This window comes from Parasteatoda tepidariorum, chromosome 6, assembly GCF_982258835.1.
Source record: "Parasteatoda tepidariorum strain Cologne lab strain chromosome 6, Ptep-v5.0, whole genome shotgun sequence".
Lineage (NCBI taxonomy): Eukaryota > Metazoa > Arthropoda > Arachnida > Araneae > Theridiidae > Parasteatoda > Parasteatoda tepidariorum.
Genome location: NC_141760.1, coordinates 6,762,879 through 6,782,238, shown reverse-complemented (window position 1 = coordinate 6,782,238; position 19,360 = coordinate 6,762,879). Strand labels below are relative to the sequence as shown.

Below are 19,360 nucleotides of genomic sequence, written 5' to 3'. Positions count from 1 at the left end.
TATTAATATAGTACTAGCTAAATACCCGCTCTTTAGAAGAGATGAAAAGAATAAGCATCAATAAATCATTACTGAACAACAATACAAAATCTTGCACAAAACGGTAAGACAAATACCGACACAAATAAGAAAGCTAAAATAATTCCAATGTTTTTTTGTTTATTATTTGTTACCCCACTCGATAGTTTTTACGTTACTAGATTAAACAAAACTCGTATTTAGTAGTTCATCCCAACAAAATACAGACTAACTGTGTTCAGTATCATCTGGTATAATGTTGTTGCTCGAAGCAAATCATGATACTCAAAATTTATCACAATTAAGCTACTTTTTCATGTACTTATATTTTCGAAGGGGACGTAAAAAATCTATCATAAAAATGCACAGCATTATTGCAGCTGTAATCGGTATAAATATTATTAATAAAATACTTTGTGCTTACATAAGAGTATATTTGGTACCAATTAAGGCTGCACTAATTACCATGATGCAGAAGTGCCCAAAACTAAGCATCATTATTGTCAATAATAGTATGCGGATTTTTTACGGTTCCTCATAACGAATGAGCACATTTTCTTCGTTAATTTTTTTTATTACATAGCTAATTTTTCGATCTCAATTAGTACCTATTACCTGAATTAATTAAGCATCATTGGCCCTAATAGAAGTCTGCCGATTTCTTACTCTGTATTTGACAAATTAGCATCTTATCTCTATTAATTTTGCATTTTTGTACATAGTTTATTATTTTACTTCAATTAGTAACTCTTACCAAAATTAATTATCGTTGGCGTCAATAATAGTATTGTTTTTTTTTACTTCCACCCCCCCCCAACTAATTAGTTTCATTTCTTCATTAATTTGACTTTGATGTACAAAACTTACTTTTTTATTTCAATTACCGTTGATTTTAAATTACTTAGTTTTATAGTAACACGTTTTAAAAGCATAACTATAAATAAAATAAACACATGGTTTCAGGGGAACTAAGAAATAATAATTGGGTCACGCAGTCTGCCCATGCTACAACGACCACGTTGATCATTCAGATAACATGGTATAACGAATAAAAAATAATTAAGTATTACAGAACGTGCTATAAACAACTCTTATAACTAGAACTACAAGCAAGCAAACATCACTAGTGTTATCTTTAAAATATTTGGCAAAACTGATTCGCTAAACAATGTCTTCTGCTGAACCATTGCGAAAATCCCATTTTTGAAATATCTCTGAATAAAAATTATAATTAAAAAAAATCACAAATCAAGCTTCGTAATTTGTTTGCAATTGCATTCATTCAGTGTCTTGTTGAATATCGTATTTTCAGAGCCTATATTTCACCCACAATTCGGTACACAGACAAGCAAATTACTTTGTACAAATGTATAAATTATGGTAGGAGGAATTATCTTGATTCTGCAAAATAAATTCTTCTAATGAAACACTTACGTTATCACTTTGTTCCCCCTTTCTGATTAAAAAAAAAGGAAAAGAAAACGAGTTGTTCTTCTAAAAGGACGATAGACCCAAAATGGGTTAAATACTTAAAAAGGGAAAGATATATAGGGGAGAGTTGGATAAAACGGGATACCATTATTGTTTTTATTTACTACGGAATATCTGTTAAGGAAAACCATACATTATTTTTTTTTGTAGCTACAACATTTATTGAAGCACACAAAAAACATATTTTAAACTAATTTTAATGACTGTGAAATAGAGAAAAAAAACTCATTTCCAAACTCTTACATATCCCGTTTTAGCATACCTGGGTTGGATAAAACGGGATAGGGCTTACAATGTTTAATTTTTTGCATATATATAAATATAAAATTATAAATAATGCAAATATATAAATAATATTGTTTATATATAAAAAAGCTCAAGTGTTCATCAGATAAATACATTACAATTAGTTCTAAAGAAAGATGTGAAATCCTGGAGTCGAAAATAAAATGCTTAATAATGAGCGTTAATAAGCAAATTTTGCATTACTATATAAAGAGACTAAATTTTTCAAAAATATATATAGCTAATATAAGTAAGTTGTTTAAAAAGCCTAGGCCTACATTAATATATGGCTATTTTAAAATGTAATAATCCAACAAATAAATAGGTGGATAAAACGGGACATAAAAAACTCTATCCCGTTTTATCCAACTCACAAGTGTCCCGTTTTGTCCGACTCCGACATTTTTTGAAACAAACATGGCTGCTGCCTAAATGTGAAAAGAAAATTAGATAGACTGAACATAAAAATATTGGTAAATAAATGGTTAATTAAATTTAATATTCACCGGAATTTTATTCCAATATATGTAGGCTGTACAATGTAAAAAACAACGCACGTAAATGTAGAAAATGGCAAAAAAATAGAGTTAAAAAGTTCTGAGACCTACAACTTTCTATCAAATAGTGATCTCGAGGTGGGACGCACCGAGAATGATATAATCACGGTCGAATAACACGTTTCTGTCGTTATCCACTAGATAGCTGCAATAGTCTGGTCCCTAGGCGACGTATCCCGTTTTGTCCGACTATCCCGTTTTATCCAACTCTCCCCTACATATTTCTGCAAAATCATTGTAAGATAATGAAACAAATATAGATACTTTTTTTTTTCAAATTTTATATTTGTGAAAAAATTTTCACATGCTTTAAAATAAAAGAAATTACTCACCACTAATGACACTTAATTAAACTGATTAATGACACTGATATTAAAGCCATTTTTTTAAAAAATGAACTGTGTTTTATTTGGACCCATCGTAATGAAAAAAGTTAATTCATTTAATTTAGTCTTGTTTTGGCCTTTTAATATTTCCCATTTATCTCAAAAGGAATTAAATTTCTATTGTTTGTTTATCAGTGAGATATGAAAAATAATTTGAGAGGTAGGTATTATATTTACGTAGCTATCTACATCACAGGTTATCCTTTCATTTTTATTTTTGATCAGTTAAATTTGATTTGAAAGGACATTGACAACCAATATATCTAATTATTTTAACCTTTGCAGTCGCATTTTGTTGATATTCAACAGAAATTGCTGTTGAGTACGTGCATACCACTACAAAGAGTAAAGCCGGGAAGCTAATTTAGAATCCAGCGACCTTTAAAGACTCTCTCATTTTTTTTTTTTGGAGATTAAAATCTTAACTGTAGTTGGTCTCAATTATAATAGATTATTTTATATCTTTCAAAATTTGTAACCTGAACTAAAACAATGTCAAAAATCAAGTTTTTTTTTCTTTTTAATTAAAAAAAAAAATGCTGAACAAGGCCGCTGTATTGGAAAATCGCAGCCGCATTCCTTCTTTTTGCAGATTTAGATAAAGTAAAAAAGGCAACGCATTCTGTTTGTTGTGAGGTCAAGTGCCATAATAAAATTACAATAGTAATTCTTTGTGATGAAATTAAAATTAATTATAGTCCCGCAGTGAACTGATCGTTAAGACACGGTTCCCAGCAGATCACCGAAGTCAAGCATCACTGGCTGCGGTCAGTGTGCTGGTGGGTGACCACTTGGATCAGCCTGCGTAGGGACCGAGGATGTGCGGTATTGGTTCTCGTTAAACTGTTCTACCGTAAAGTGCTCGGCTTCGCGTGCAGGTCGTCGGGTTATCGAAGCAGGGGTGCCATCCCCTCTGAAGAGAATCAAAATTGTGATGGCATGTCCTCGGATCATTCTCAGGGATGTTTCCCAGACCGTCGCTAATAGTCCATTGTGCAGCTCTAGTGCAACAACTAAGATAAATTGTGAGAAATGTGTAGTCACCTTCAGCACGAAAAAAAAAAACTTGAAAAAAAATGAATATGATTATATAAAATTCATAAAAAGAGTGGTGAACTCGAGGCGTCAAAATGCTGTCAATTGCATTTGGTTATTAGTATGGCCCGTATTTTGATGACATGTGCATTTTTTTTACATTTTTTAACTTTTTTATTCTTTAAGGGCACTTTTTACGAAAGTGGGATTATTTTTTTCCTCTTGAAACATTTGAACATTCTTGAAGCATGTTTACGGAATTTCGTTTCTGAATTCCGTGAAAACGATTTTTCAACAGACGGAATAATTTTATTTAACTACGTGAAGCAAAAATTTCAACTGAAAATCGATTTTCTGTTGTTTAGAAACATATATAAAAGCCTGTTCAACTTCCTGAAATAAAAAATCAAGCATGCCAACGTTTAACTAGTAATGTAGCTTATCCACGGAACCAAGGAAATCATTTGACGAAGAATTATAGGATGTTTTTGAGCCAGCAAATATTTCTCTAAAAAAACTGAATAATTCTATATTATGCCAGTTTTTAGTAAGACTCATTGAACATGTTGAGCCGGATGAATGAAAAATGCACAAAATCTACGTTGATGTTTGTTATATTGAAACTCTGAAGAAAATTAAATAAATTTCATAAGAGAAAAATTTTTTTGTGTCAATTGACAAAACAAATGACCTTATTATTCTTAGTTGCCGATCGGACTGCGTAGGGGTCAGGGAACTGGCCTCGCATCAGAAAGGTTCTGAGTTCGAATCTTGGGCAAGGCATGGGTGTTCTGTCATTCTCTGTACTATCTGTCCTTACTGTGGGAGCAATGTTGGTCCACCTAATCAGATGCCCCTGAAAGAGTGGCCAACAAATCTGGCCTGAAAATGCCTGAATTGACGAAATGTTAACACAGGGGGGCATTGGAAATAAAAAAATTATTCTTGCGTTAACATTTATTTCAAACCTTAAAGGAAATATCTGAGGAAGATATGCAGCTAAAATAAAGTTTTAACTGCAATTCACAATAGCGGATGAAATTTTGTTTTATTTTGTAACTGTCGTTGAACAGCCGACCCAATTTTGAGTATACGACTACTCTGTAGTCCTGTAATTTTGAGCCCAATCCAGAAAAACTCCTAGATCACGTATTGGGAGAAATTTACCTTAGTGGAGGACTTTTTGATGGAATTAACCAGCATTTGCGTTATATGGATAGGAAAATCCCGAAAACCTCCCACGGTTAGCCTGATGGTAACTGGGATTTAACTCATGATCCGTCTATCACTTATGATATTTTACGTCAGCTCTGCGGCGAGTGCGAACCGGATGCGAAATTCGTATCGACCAGCCATCGCTGGGATTTATTAGCAGGCGAGTACCTCATTGAGAGGCGAGCGGATGAAATTGTAGTTATAATGAGCTTATAATAAGTAAATACACTTAGCTAATGTTAAAATTATAATAAAAAGATTCGAGTGAAGAGCATTATAGTTTTTAACGTCATTGATAACGCTGAATGTTGATTTCCATAGATAGCTTTCAAAAAGGGAAATTAGGGAGCATGGTAGATCAGTTTTTAACGGATCAATTCGCTACAGAATAATACTGACTTAAGATATCTAGGGATAAGCAACAGTTATAGCTCCAATATATGCAGAAGTGATTCCTTAACAGATCATCCAACTTTATCTAGAGTTCCTGATATCTAATTTAGGTAACTAACAAAGTTAGATGGCAAGAACTCTAACTTTAAATAAACCCTTATGCACTTGAGATTTTTCTTATGGCTAGAAGTTGATCCTACTTTAATTAAAACTATTTGTTATACATTATTCGTTTGTAAGTGTTAAGATTCCTCAGCAGCTTTAGACTTCAGGCTACAAACAAACGAGCTTCTGCATGCATATCGCTAGAACTTGACCCGACTTCAATTAAACGCTTAGTACGTTATCCCTTATAAATATTAAAATGACATACATTTGAAGGCTTGTTTGCTCAATTTAGACTTCTAAACCTTTGTCAAGTAGAAGGACAGATAAAACAATTTAGAGTAGGACTTAATAAAGAATACATTCAGGGTTACAAAGGGATTCGAATTCGCCACCTCCACGCTTTGCACAGCGTTTGGCGGGTGATAACGCTTTACCAGGGAGACTCCGTAAATATTGAGATTCCTCAACAATTTCAAATTTCAGGCCACGAACCGATGAGCTTCTTTCTCACAATACGAGACATTAGAGGAAATAACTTCTGTAAGTACGGGACTTAAGTATCTTGGTCAATCCAGAACTGATCGACAAAGAAAATCACAATTGCTATAAGTCCCGCAGTGGACTGATCGTTAAGACACGGTTCCCAGCAGATCACCGAAGTCAAGCATCACTGGCTACGGTCAGTATGCGGGTGGGTGACCACTTGGATCAGTCTGCGTAGGGACCGAGGGTGTGCGGTATTGGTCCTCGTTAAACTGTGCTACCGTAAAGTGCTCGACTTCGCGCGCAGGTCGTCCGGCTACCGAAGCGGGGGTGTCATCCCTTCCGCAGAGGATCAAAATTGTGATGGCATGTCTTCGGATCATCCTCCGGGATGTTTCCCAGACCGTCGCCAATAGCCCATTGTGTAGCTCTAGTGCGACGTAAAGTAACAACAACAACAACACAATTGCTATAAAATCATTTAAGAATCTCATAGCTCACAGACGCTTAATTGAAGAAGAACATTTAAGGATTTTTAAACGCAGAGGTTTTTCAGAGACTTTCTGACTAGAACCTTCGACCTTTTGTGGCAAAATCTGAGATCGTTTTATTTCAATTACTCACGTGCGTGAGCTGAGGTTTTTCAGTAATTTTGGAACACGAGTCTGCGACTTTCTCTCACACAGTCCTAGATTTTAGTTTTTCTGAAACCCCAGACTTGGCATTTGTTTTTTCACATACATGCAAAAGCATACGTGCTTCTGCTTAATACAAAGAACATCTTATAAGCCTGCGTCAAGTTGAAGAACAGATAGTTCAAATTAGAGAAGAGCAGCACAAATATACATCCAATGTTAGAATTCGAATCAGCTACCTCCAAGCTTCAGAGCATGTGGTGGATTGACGATACCCCACGGCCCATAAAGTTCTCCAAAATATTTACTCATGATGCCACGGGGTTTCCCTGGTCGAGCGGTAACACCCGTCAAGCGCTGTGCAAAGATTGGAGTTAGCGGGTTCGAATCCCACTGCTACCCTGGATGTATCTTCGTGCTGTCCTTCTCTGTATTGTGCTATCTGTTCTTCCATTTGATAAAGGTCTATAAGCCTAAATTGAGCGCACAAGCCTGCAAATGCATGTAATTCCAATAAACTGAGGATGCCACGTCATCAGTTTTTCAGAAGAAATGGGCGACTTAAATAGTCATCTCAAATGATAACCTAAAATTTTATGTAGTAATTAGATTTGGTAGATTGAAGAGTCATTATCTGAGTAAGGATATTTTCGAAACGAAGATTGTTGAACAAAAACTACGATGGCTAAACGTAAAGCTATTTCATCAGAAAAAAAAGGACAAAATTCAAGAAGGGTTCTTCCTAGGAATCGACTACAAAAACAACAAAGTGTAAGTATTTTTTTCTTCTTTTTTTTCCTTCTAATTTATGCAATACATGAAAGCAAAATATGTTATCTTTCTAAACTTTTCTCTGCAAGCAACTTCAATAATATTATGACATTTTTAAAGTTCTCTTGAATATAATTATCAGATTTACCAAAGTAACTATTAATTGTGGTCTTTTAAGGAAGCTTTCTTGACTTCAATAATATATATAAATTTATTATTAATTTTATTAGTATTATTAACGTTTGGCATAGAGTATTATTTAACTCATTCAGTAGCAAAAATTCGATCAGTGTAATAACGTTTTACTTTAAATTGAAAGACTTCAGTAACAAAGACTATTTTTTTTCTTGTGAAAAAAAAGAATGTGTTATCTTACTGTAACAGTTTATCATTAGAGTCTGCAACAAAAGCTTTCAATTAAATCTATAAAGTAAACGGAATGGATTTTATCGATTTTTTACTGATTTAAAATGTAATTAGAGTTTTATATTTTCAGTAGAGATAATTTTTATTAATTACAATACAGAAAAATCTCATCCCATTTCAATTCAATAAATGACAATTTTTACTGTTTTGGAGGCACATCTAGCCTTAAAGATTTGTTTATAGTGCGTTCAACTATTATAAAATGTTTCAATAGTGTTAACAATTTTGTTTAAAAAAAAATCAGGAAATTAACAAATGTAGATCCTATCTATAAGAATAGTAGTATCAATTATGAAAATTTTAACCAGAAATAACATGAAAATCATTTTAATTTGTGTTTTGTAAAACTTTAAAAATGGATGCTGATGAAAATTAAGAGAAACCAGCCAAGCATACTGATTGATATCTGTTACTTCGGGACATTTTTATTGAGAAAAGAAAAATCTTATCCGCATGAATAAAATTACTTGCCTTTTTAAAGTAAACCTTATTTCAAGGAGAAAAAAATTATTGGATGTTTTAATTTAGTCTTTTTCAAGCTAATGTCAAAATGTGAGTTTTTTTTTTTTTTAAATATGCTTATAAACAGCACAACTATAAGTGACGTCATTTAGGTAAATCGTGACATTTGTCGATTCAGAAGCCAATCAGATTCGACATACACCTGACGTCGCTTACAAGTATCCAATAAAATTCGATTTAAATTACATGGTTAAGCATAATTACTTTCACTTCTCGAGTTGCAAGTCAACAATTACTAAAATTATTTTTAAAAAAAATGGTAATTTTTCTGTGGGTCTGATCGTAAAATAAAAATGGAACACCTTAATGATTTTTATCCAATGACCTTTATAACATATATTGAAATATGAAGTTAATTAATGGTTCGATGTCCTAACCTCAAATATAATAATTTGTGAAAACTATATTTTAAGTTACGAAATAGGACATAAAATTCACTTCCTTTAAGCCTCAATTGGGAAATAAGATGCATAAGAAGAGCGGTGCCAAGTTTGGTCCCTCTAATACTAATTTTAGTTTTGCGTTATGCCACCCATGACCCTATACTAGATTGTCTGGGGCTTTCAAGACATCTTTTCACAAACCCAATTCAGTACTATTAGACTTTCTTAGAGAGACAGATTTCATAGACCTGATTTAGCGTTGATAACAACAGTTTTGCGTTATTCACCATCCATCACTAAACTATTTAAACAAATGCAAAAAGAAAAAAAAATTATTTCTATAAAACTATTTTATTTAAAAATTTCAAACAATTTTTTACGATTATTTATGGTAATAATCAATAGAGATTTGAATTGTAAGATACGCCGATTTACGTCATTTCAAATTCATCTCAAAAGCTCAATATCCTAAACGTAAGCGGAATCTATCAACACTTCTTTGGTTTTAAACTTAGAGCTCTCGGCCTTGTGAAAATAAGTTAAACTTGCTTCTTGTCAGCTACAAGCTGAATTTTTCTTCATTTAATTGCCAAATATTCAGAGCCTGATTATCGCCCAGACCCAATAGGCATGGGCCTAGGACCCACAATTTCTGGGGAGGAGGCCTCAAAAATTAGTAAAAAGTCCTCAATATTATTATTTCTTTCAAATACTGAACAAAACGGCTTTTCTCAAAAAAAATGCTTTTTTTTTCTATTTCAAATTTTCTTTATTTCGTGATAGCGACCAAACTCACCTAAACATTGCACTAATCAAATTCGAAAGTAAAGTGAGCTAGCTTTATGTTCGTTTAACTAATGAATAATTACAGCTTAATGACACAGCAAAAGTCCATGATAGTTCTCGTTTGTGGTTACCAAATGCCTTCAATTATTTATATTTGAACATGAACTTTTTGCAAAAATCAATAATATCAATTGTTTGTGGTCCCCTAACTATTTTTATTTTGACATAACATTGTTTTGTTGATTTATATTTAGCTTTAATATATAGACGCGTAAACTTTATCTTCGAAAAATCTTCGATTGTCTGCTTTTGAAATTTCTTAGAATGTTTATCTTGAATCATGCAGTTCAATAGATTATTTTTTACTGTCAGGACTACTCTTCAGTAATTTAATTACAAAACATTTTGTAAAGGGCCCGGGAAATTTATTGGGTCTTTGGCCTGATATTGCTTTGATCGGTCGCTGCAAATATTACTCATCCTTCATCGAAAATTTTGATCATACTTTGAAAATCTAAAGTTCAAATATTTCACTGATCTGTGTTTGATGACTATACAAGTTTCAATTTTTTCCTTCTCTCTACAAACAGAATTTATAATCATATTATAGAAAACTGGAATTTATTATTCCATTTATTGACCACTTTCTGACAAGCTAGAATTCTCAAACTTCAATTAAAGAACTTCGATGCCAGTTCCATTGTTTCCTAATTGGTGCATAACAAAATTTTCTCAGTTTTTATCGCCTAAATTTTGATTACTTTCCGACATAAACCAAATAGATCTTAAAATAAAATTTTAAACTAAGTTTTTTATTTCGACTAAAAGCAAAATTTTTTCCCTTTAAATCTAAAAAAACGTCAGCCGAAAAATTTTCGAAAATTTTGTGCAATCTGTCAAAATAGATGCTTCCAACGTTTTACGTCAAACAAAAGTAAAAATACTTTTTTAAGTTTATTTTAAAAACGCAAATTTAATCTATATATTTCTCTTACGTTGCACTAAAAACGAAGGTATTTCTCCACCTAAATTGGCAACACTATAATCATCCGTGATCTTGTTTAGATTGTCTTAAGTAATGTTAAGTAGTGCTGAATTATACGTTATTTATTTAGAATAATTTTGTAGTTTTATCGAAATAAAAAACTGCTACATGAATTTGCAAACGTTTCTGAATTCCACTGTAAAATTATGAATGAAACGTGTAATTTTTGCTACGCAAGATATTGGCAAGATTTCTCTGACGATCAGCAAAGGCCAAGGTTAAACTTTCGAAAAGATTGTTCTAGACTTGAAAAAACCTGTATTCAGTAATGGCCAGCTATATGAATCTGACTATTTGTCAACCATTTCAGAAATAAAAAAAAAAGTTTATAAAGAGAGAGTAATAGAGCATTTGGTAATGTATTTAGTAGTGTTAATTTCATATATATTTTTGTTATGTGTACATATTTTAAACCCCGTATTTCATTGTCTAATCGAAATTTTATCTACATATTTAACATATATTTTTCGTTTTCATGTTAGGACATCTCGACTTTGGAGAACCGTCCCTGCATGAAAAGAAATAAGAGTAGAAAGAAGTAAGAAACTAAGAATAAAAGGAATTAAGAATGAAATAAGAAAATAAAAATATTACTGATAGTTTGGTTACGTAATTCCAGAGCAAGAATTACTTTTCTTCCCTTAGGGAAATCTCACAAATTCAACAAAAGAATCCCAATTAAGTGAATGAATATCTTATTATTTGATTAAAGATACAGATACGAAGTGTTTAAATTTTTTTGGGGGGGTTAAGCATAATATTCCAAAAATTATGGAAGTGATCGAATATTTCTAAAAATGTACAATGGATAAAAAGGAGAATTTTTTTCCCCCGAGGTATTTAACAGCCCTAAATCTGAACCCCACTATCATTTTGGGCTTTTACAGTGCTATCTTTGAAAAGAAATGCCAAAATAAAATCTGAATTGTAGTAATTCTTAGCTGTATTGTGGTAACAATTGTAGATTTGTATAAGGGTGTGATCCAGGGCTCATGGATTTATTCGATTTTGTCACGAACAAACCAAATACCAAAAACAAAAACAGTGGTGGCTCAGGCAATAGAGCGCTCGCTTCTTGAAGAAATGACCCAAATTGAATCCCAGCAATGGCTGGTTGATACGAATTCTACAACCGGCTAGCACTGACCAGTGCTAACGCAAAATATCCTCAATAGTAAACGAATCATGGGGTAGAGTCTCCTCGCAGTTACACAAAAACTCAAGTCCTGGTTAGTTCCATCAAAAAGTCCTCCACGAAGGCAAATTTCTCCCAACACTTGATTCAAGAATTCCCTTGTCTTCTGAATTGGGTTCAAAACTACAAGGCTACGGAGTTAAACATTGGTGGCTACAAACTCAAAAACTGGGTCAGCTGTTCAACGACGATTGTAAAATATAAGATATAAATACCAAAATCAGTATTTGAAATATAGACTTTTTATTTGAAAAATCCAGATCCACAATAAGATTTTTTAATTAAAAATTTAAATATTGGGCCATCTCAATCCCAGTGAATTACATGCAGTAAATAGGTGTCTGAAGGTTACGAGATTTCATCATTCTCCACACTTTTCCTCTCTTGGTTACTATAATATCCGCAAAGGTTGCTTTTTCCGCATGCCAGTATATTCAAACTATGCACTAACTGAAACTTAATGCCGTGAGGAAAAAAAAGCCAGTTATTTCATAACTATGGTAACGGAGAGGTAAAAAATGTGAGTAAGGAAAATCGTGAAACCTTTATTTTTTATTTACTTACGAACAGTATAGTGTAGGTGTCCTAGTATATCATAGAACTTTAGAACTGTTCCTTTTTTTTCGATCGGATGTTTGTCTCGAGATATTTGACCATTTCTCACACTTTCGAATACACTGAGTTCTAAAAGTTGTTTATTAAAACTGTTTGTCTTTCTAAATTCTCATTTAATTTTCAGTTGTGGCGGCGAATGGTAATACTCCTATGCTTCTCAGTTTTCTGTGTACTCGTGGGCTGTGCAATCTATGGAATTTACAGGTTGGCTGACTTTGTTGTCGAGGATGAGTTGAGAACAATTTATGCATTTGGTTTTCTGTTTTTCATCTTCTTTGCTGGACTGAGTTTCGTTCTCTGGTACCACGGATTTCATGATGCTGTCATGGATTTCATTTTTCCTATTGATGATAAGACATCTTCAGATACAAAGACGGCGAAAGGCATGGCTTCGAAAGATAAAAAGAAGTGATTGAATTAGAACATTTTGCTTCCCATTTAATGCTACATCGAACATAATGTTATACTATTTTACTTTCAATATTTTATTAAATTTTAATGAATTCAAGATTTTAATAATAAAATATTCTCAAGACTAGACATTCTTATTAATTTCGTCTGACTTAGATAGAGATAACTCTGGCTGGTAGAGCGCTGGGCCCATGTCCAACAGGTTGTGAGCTTGATTCCCGCTGTACAAAAGGGTGACTAGAGCGCGCTAGATCTATCGGGGTCACGAAGTCATTACAAACAGCAACCAATAGAAATAAATTTTTTTGGGGATGAGAATACGAATCGTCCAATTAGGAATAAAATTACTTAAATTGATTATTTTACTAAAGTGATATAATTCAGCCTCTGGCTCGGACATCTCTAATTATATTTTACATTTTCTGTAATTAAAATTAAAAGTTTTCACGAAAGTTAACTTTTTTGTTTCGAAGAAATAATTATAAAAATATAAGTTTCATTAAAAATAGCAAAAATTCTCGGAAACAATGGTGAACACGGATGCATGATGGTTTATTGTAGGTTCTCGTATAAACCATTATCCGTGGTGACCAATTACGTAAGGGTACCTTTCAGACAATAAAGGGATACATTGAATTTCAAACTTATTAATCTCCATTGAAATATGTTTCACTAAACCTATAAAAATATTTGAAAATTGAAAAACTAACTTCATTTTTTAAAAACACGAACTTAAAATTCATAGTTTAATAACAAGGTTCAATACCAAAACATTTCAAAGAATAAAATGAAACAAAAATATTTAAAAATGTTAATAAATTCCGCAATAATTAAAGAAATAGCATTCATAGAATTCTTCATAGGTTGACATGGAGGCGAGTTCTGTATCGATCTGATGAAAGCCCTAGGCCAGGGATGGCGAACCAATGGCACGCGTGCCATTTATGGCACGCGGCACAATATTTTGGGCACTCCACCGATCACAATTGTTGTTACACTATGAATTGTTATTACACAAATGTTATTACGCTATGAAGCATATGTAACAATTAAATTAAAATTCACAAAAAACAAACAAAATATTAAGCGATTATTAATAAAAAAAGTAAAAATTAATGCTAAAAAACAATTAATGACCGTAAAAAACAAGCTAACAAGAAATAACTAGCAAAAAAAATCAACAGTCCTGCTTAAACTAACATCTTAGAACCTAATATAAGTTATTGGTCATCTAATCTGCAACAACAGAAGTCACATTGATGTTACTTTAATTGAATTACTTGTATAACTGAGACATTGCAAAATGTTTTATTTTTTCAATGTAAATAAAGAGTTTTGAGTTGATAGTATTTAGTATTATTATTTTCCCAATAATCACGAAGTCAAAATTATTGGACGGCACGTCTATGACCTCATTAAGCAATTTTTTAGAGAAAATAAAACGGTGTATAAAGGTTCGCCACCCCTGCCCTAGGCAATGCGCCAATCTTGGGAAAATATCTCCACCGATATTCTGCCGACTTTTGACGTCTCTTGAAATTAATGTTAACGCAAGAATAATTTCGTTGATTTCCAATGACCCCCTGTGTTAACATTTCGTCAATTCAGGCATTCACAGGCCAGATTCGTTTGCCACTTTTTCAGGGGTATATGTTTAGGTGGGCCATCGTTGCTCCCTCAGTAAGGACAGATAGTACAGAGAATGAAAGAACGTTCATGCCTTGCCCAGGATTCGAACCCAGAACCTTTCTGATGCAAGGCCAGTTCCCTGGCCCCAACACAGTCCGGTCGGTGAGCAAAAATAATAGTAATTTGTTTGACACAGGGACTAATCCAAGAATCAGTTCGGTTTAGAAGTGATAATGTTGTTGAACCAATTTCTGGGAGTAGTATAGATGCAGGTTCTGTTATTCAACCCATCCGAACTGATCGCTTAATCTGAAGGCCTGGTTTCTTAGGACAGGACGCCGTCAGCTGGAAATCAGCGCTAACCTCTGATTGGTCCATTTGTGAGTTTGATAGTATACGTCATCGAACGCTCATCTTGAACTACACCCAGATAGCAATATAAGGTTTTTTTCACCCAACAAAAACCTTTTCATGTAAACCTAAAAAGGGTTTTTATACGGTTTACATGTAAACCCTCTAACCTTAAAACGAGGTCTGCGACAATCTGCTCTATTCTACGCACATTACCCTAATCCAAAACCTTGGAAAAAAACCTTCTACATAACAACCATAAAACGAGGTTGTCTTAAGGTTTTCAAGCGGGAAAAAAACCTTGAATAAAGCTAGTTCTAAGATGAAAATCATCTTAAATCTACGTAATTATAAGGTTTTCGTTTGCAGCGTTTCGTATGCTCAGCTAAAATCTACCTTGTCATGAGATTTTCATTGACAATGCAATTTAATACTATTGCTAGTGTACGTCAGTTAAAACGTCATTCTGAACGTGATGTCATCTCTCCCACTATTGTATAACAGCGCGTTTTATTATTTGTTTTATATTTTTCTTCTTATAGCTTCTCAGTCCGAGGTAAATTCTCCTTTCCATCAATTTTGCTTGATTATTTTGGGGGAAATAGTCATTTTTAATCAGTCTAACTTACTTTGCTGTAAGAACTGAGCGAAAAAATTCCAAATATTTCTTCTTTGAGCTAAAAAAGAATGTTTGCATATTTCCCTACGTATAAGATATTTCCTTGTTCATGAAGTTTATAAATATTGTTTTTATATTTAAATTTTAAACTCACTTCTTTAATACTGATTTTTATTTTAAAGTTCCTGTTAAAATTGATAATCACCAGGAAGTCATTAAAAATGATAAAAATTAAGATTTAAATGCTAAAATAGTTCAAATTTTTGTTCAACAAAATAAGAATGTTAAAAATATTTGAATTTTTTTTTTTTTTTTGCAACGCTTATATTTTAAATCAATAAATTGGACACACAGAAAAATTACCTTAATTTTTAAGTATATAACAGGATAAAACAAAATTTAAACATTTAATTCATAGTGCTAACAACTGGCATTAATATTATTTTCTTTGATATAATGGAAAAGCATTTTTTTTTTGTCTAGATAAATGGGACACTTCTTAAAATATTATCTATAGAAAATAAAAGCCAGTTTTTATATTTTGTAGCTCAAATAGGTTAAAAATTTCTCAAAAACAATTGGATTTCAAATGTAGAAAATACAATAGCAATAAATAGATTTTTAAACAAATATTTATTCCATAAATAATTGTTGTATCAAATAAAAAATTACACATCAATATAAAAATAAAAAATATGTCGAAGCAAAAATAAAAAATGAAGTTGTCAAACATTCAGAACATTCAGCAACTGAGGTTATTCCAGCTCTCGTTTCCCTGAAAAATAAAATGGGAAAATTTACATCAGTGGAATTGAAACTACACTGTAAAAACAAACAGAAACCCTGTATTAACCATATTATAGAAGATCTCTGGTTAGTAGAAAATTTCTTCGTGCTACTGGAAAAAAAAAAAGTAAATGAATTTTTTTGAAACAAAAACTGTTAAAAAAATCTTTGTAAATAAGATTTTTTCTTCCTGCATATCAGATCATACACAGTTCGGTAAAAGTCTGTACAGTTGATATCTAAAATTTTTATTTTGATTGTGGATCAAGAGATGGTGTTTACCATAGAAATTAGAATTGTGGTTGTCTTGTCATCTCATGAGAAGCGAGAGAATTTCATGTCCATTATGTGTGTTGATCATTGTAAAGGGTTGTGGAAAACAGGTTTCGTTGTTCTCTGGCTTGAGCTGAACTTGTTGAATATAATGTTTGTTGTTATTTCGATATCAAAGTTTTTAGTCGTCGAAGAGTAAAGACTTTGAACAAACCAAATAAATATGCATAATAATTCAGATCAAAACATTTTACAGTAAATTTTTTTTTTTTTTTGTAATTTGAAAAAAAAAGGTAATTTTTTTATAGAAATATCTATAGGAAAACTACAAAAAACTTTTTTAACAGATTTTTTTAGTGAAATACGAGGAAAAAAACAATTGCACCAGAATCTGTCTATGAAGTTATACTGTGACTCCGTTAATAATTTAAACATGAAACTAATCAATAAAAATAAATAAAAGTATTCGCGCATCCTGTCCATATACAATAAAATAATAAGTCTACTCCTGAGTTTGTTTGCGTGCCTACTTGTAAGCATTTCAGAGCTACAGAATTTAGTTTGATTTTAAATTTCCACATGAATTCGCTAAATTCATAGAGTAATTTTTAAAATTTTGATCGGATTTCATTTTACAGTAAATTTAAGATTTTCAAATATTTTTATAAGATTATCATTTAACTGTTATTGGAATTTTTATATTAATTTAAATGTAATATCACACATAATTAATAAATAATAACAGGTATTTTTATTACCATTAATGAATTATTAACAATGAAAAAAAATTTCTTAAAAGTATATATTTTTAAACGTCACTACAAAAAGATTTTACACAAATAAAACTCTTCATTTTTTTTCATAATTTATAATTGCCAATAATTTAAAATATCAACTACAAGTTTCTTTTTATATATAAAGAAAAATATATATTAATGAACTAAAATTATATATTAATTATATATTAATGTACTATTAAATTTATCTGCTCAATAATATTTTAAAAACAAAATAAAACATACCTTCTCCTTTTTCTAAATTTGGCTTGTGAAAGCCAGTCACTTAAGGCTTCTTTAAAATAGTTTTCATTAAATGTATCAAAAGACTGGATGCAAACATCTAAAAAAAGTGAATAAATGAATAAATGCGAATGAAATTTTATAATTCTTCTGTGTATATATATACAGGTGGTTATCAAAATAATGGAAACACCCTACGTTTTGAAGGCTTGAGAATTCTGTTTTGCCGTAAATGTTCTCTTTATGAAGGTATCTCCTAACTGTAATTGTTGACACTGGAAAATCCAGATGCTGATTGATCTCTGCGGTCACTTTGGCTGCAATTGTTTTCTTTTTAGACATAACAATCCGTTTCAATACCCGTCGGTCTCTTTCACTCAGTTTCTCCTTCCGTCCACTATTTTGCTTTGCTGAGCTTGTTTTTCCGCGCTATGTGTATGCTGTCATGACTTTAGACACCGTATCTCTAGAAAGGCCTAAAAGCTAGGATGTTTCGGTCACTGTTGCTCCAACTAGTCGGGCTCCTACAATTTGGCCTCTCTGAAAATCTGTGAGGTCTGACATTTTACGCTTCTGACAAAAAATCAAAACGTAGACAACTCTGCTAAAGCTCTCTCATACCACCTAATATATGTACATTTTATATTTAAAAAAACTGAAAGCTAAGATTATATTTTAGTGCTTTTGAAGTGAATTCTTAAATGACCCTTTTATTCACAAGTGTTTCTATTATTTTGATTAATATTTTGTAAATGTCAGTCTTTTCAAAAGAGTTTTTCAATTGTCCACTTTTACTTTTTCCAGTTAAACTGTAGCAGATGGCCACCTCATCTGTTATTAACCTTCTAAGAAGATTTGCCACAAAGGCCATACAGTCTTTATCATGGCAGCTAAACATGAAATCTTTCTAAAAAATATAAAACATTTTTAATTCTTTCATTTTCTGATGGAAATCCAATTTTTTTTTTCTTGTTCAATGAAAAAGTTGTGTATTGAGTAGAAATTTCCGTACGAAATTACAAAAATGTGAAACGCTCAGTCGGATTAAGAAAATTTTTAAAGTACTTAATTGATATAGAAAAACAAGCAATTTTTCAAACAAAATTACTTAAGTGAATAGCGTTGGGTAGAGGACTCAAGAATTGCCCTTCAATTTACAAAAAAGAAAATCTTTGACACTTTTTTAATTTTAGAAAAAAATTCAACATTGTACCAGATAATTAGCGTAGAAATATAACGTTAAATCTCGTTTTATTTTAAAATTTTGTTTTTTCTTCAAAAATACAGGAAACAAAATTGACAATTTTTCAGAATCAGATGGTCAAATAAAATTTTAATGTATTTAAATGAATATGAAAACAGGGCATTAAATTGCAGATTACAGACAAATTCAATACTATCTAATACTTAGATACAGTTGGGGTTATCCGTGGTATTTTACTAATGATCGCAGAAACTGCTCTTGACTGAGTATTTTATTACACGGTAATGATTAGTGGTTTATAATAACAGAGTATTATTATGAACCACTTAAAACAGGATTAAAAAGGGTAGTTCCCTAAAATAATAAATCTGTTGTTCTAAACCAGGGGTTTCCAACTTAGATGAGGCCGGGGGCCACAATTAAAAACACAAATCAAATGGCGGGCCGCAACTTTATCAAAATTTTATACAGGACTCTTTTATGTTTGAAGGAACATTAAATATTTCTGTCAGATTTTTACCAAGCTGTACAAAACAAAACTATTGAATTACAAATTAAAATAAGAAGTAGATTTTTAAAAATATCAAACTGCATATTAAATGATTCGGGCTACAATAACTTTAATGTGCAGCTATGTATTAAACAATTGATGTGCAACAGATATCAAGTTGTTAAGACATAAAACTTATACAGTAGCACACAAAATGTTCAATGAGAAA

At 31.8% G+C, this 19,360-nt stretch overlaps 2 long non-coding RNA genes across 2 annotated transcripts; one reads left to right on the top strand and one right to left on the bottom strand.

Moving 5' to 3' along the window:
• The first annotated feature begins 7,036 nt into the window (after positions 1-7,036).
• Positions 7,037-12,887, top strand: LOC107452901 (uncharacterized). The gene is made up of 2 exons (XR_011636470.2): positions 7,037-7,377; positions 12,474-12,887. It is a non-coding gene; the product is annotated as an uncharacterized LOC107452901 (long non-coding RNA).
• A 3,086-nt stretch (positions 12,888-15,973) lies between these two features.
• On the bottom strand, positions 15,974-17,539 carry LOC147807526 (uncharacterized). Its single transcript, XR_015434505.1, has 2 exons — positions 17,441-17,539; positions 15,974-16,134 (listed from the first exon to the last, which is right to left on the bottom strand). It is a non-coding gene; the product is annotated as an uncharacterized LOC147807526 (long non-coding RNA).
• Between the last annotated feature and the right edge of the window lie 1,821 nt (positions 17,540-19,360).